Here is a 1,788-nt window from a genome sequence, read left to right as displayed (position 1 = left end):
GTGTGTGTGTGTGTGTGTGTGTGTGTGTGTGTGTGGCTTAGGGTAGGTGTGTGTGTGTGTGACGTACGACAGGTGTGTGTGTGTGACTTACGACAGGTGTGTGTGTGTGTGTGTGTGTGTGTGTGTGTGTGTGTGTGTGTGAGACTTACGACAGAAGGTGTTGTTCCTCCATGCGATGGGTACTCCAGCCAAGGCACACAGGTCAGCGTAGCTCTCTATAGCCTGGCACAGAGCCACCGTCTCCCCTCCTGTAGCACACTGGTCATACACACAGTTCTCCTGGTAGATGTTGGGGGGAACCACCGCGTGGCACGGCTTGAAGATACCTGGGACAACCACGGAGAATGATTGGTGATAAATGGTTTTAGTGAAGGGGGAGACTGAAATATACATTACAAGTTGTGTGTAGTATATTTTATGTAACCGTTTTGGTTAAAGAAAATATGTTTGTCCATAGGATTTTCTTTCAAATCACAGTCTAGACAATGTGTTCATACAGTGCATTTGGAGTATTCAGACACCTTGACTTTTTCCACATTTTGTTACGTTACAGCCTTATTCTAAAATTTATTAAATAAACAATTTTCCTAATTGATCTAAACACAAAACCCCATAATGACAAAGCAAAAATAGTTTTTTAGAATTGTTGTCCATTTATTTAAAAAACTAACAGAAATACCTTATTTAAATAAGTATTCAGACCCTTTGCTATGAGACCTGAAATTGAGCTCAGGTGCATCCTGTTTCCATTGATTATCCTTGAGATGTTTCCTCAACTTGATTGGATTCCACTTGTGGTAAATTAACGTGATTGGACATGATTTGGAAAGGAACACACCTGTCTATTTAAGGTCCCACAGTTGATAGTGCATGTCAGAGCAAAAACCAAGCCATGAGGTCGAAGGAATTGTCTGCAGAGCTCCATGACAGAATTGGGTCGAGGCACAGATCTGGGGAAGGGTACCAAAAAATGTCTGCAGCATTGAAGGTCCCCAAGAACACAGTGGCCTCCTCATCTTTAAATGGAAGAAGTTTGGAACCACCAAGACTCTTCCTTGAGCTGGCCGCCCGGCCAAACTGAGCAATCGGGGGGGAAGGACCTTGGTCAGTGAGGTGAGTAAGAGCCTGATGGTCACTCTGACAGAGCTACAGAGTTCCTCTGTGGAGATAGGAGAACTTTCCAGAGGGACTTTTTCTGCAGCACTCCACCAATCAGGCCTTTATGGTAGAGTGGCCAGACAGAAGCCACTCCTCAGTAAAAGACACATGACAGCATGCTTGGAGTTTGCCAAAAGGCACCTAAAGGACTCTCAGGCCATGAGAAACAAGATTCTCTGGTCTGATGAAACCAAGATTGAAGTCTTTTTGGCCTGAATTCCAAGCGTCACATGTGGAGGAAACCTTGCACCATCCCTACGGTGGCATGGTGGTGGCAGCATCATGATGTGGGGATTTTTTCCAGCGACAGGTACTGGGAGACTAGTCAGGATCGAAGGAAAGATGAACGGAGCAAAGTACAGAGAGATCCTTGATGAAAACCTGCTCCAGAGCACTCAGGACCTCAGACCGGGGCGAAGGTTCACCTTCCAACAGGACAACGACCCTAATAAAAATGTCTAAACACCTGTTTTTTCTTTATACTATGGGGTACTTTGTGTAGATTGATGAGGGGGGAAAACGATTTTAATCAATTTTAGAATAAGGCTGTAACCAACAAAATGTGAAAAAGTCGAAGGGGTCTGATACTTTCGAATGCACTGTATGTGTGTGTGTGTGTGTGTGTGTGTG

At 44.6% G+C, this 1,788-nt stretch overlaps 1 pseudogene; it reads right to left on the bottom strand.

Annotated features, from left to right (window-relative positions):
- Positions 1–1,788, bottom strand: part of LOC111960119 (zonadhesin-like) — a 40,017-nt pseudogene that overhangs the window by 15,930 nt on the left and 22,299 nt on the right.

Source organism: Salvelinus sp. IW2-2015, linkage group LG37 (genome assembly GCF_002910315.2).
Source record: "Salvelinus sp. IW2-2015 linkage group LG37, ASM291031v2, whole genome shotgun sequence".
Classification (NCBI taxonomy): domain Eukaryota; kingdom Metazoa; phylum Chordata; class Actinopteri; order Salmoniformes; family Salmonidae; genus Salvelinus; species Salvelinus sp. IW2-2015.
Note: the sequence above shows the minus strand (reverse complement) of the source record. Positions and strands in the feature narration are given on the sequence as shown.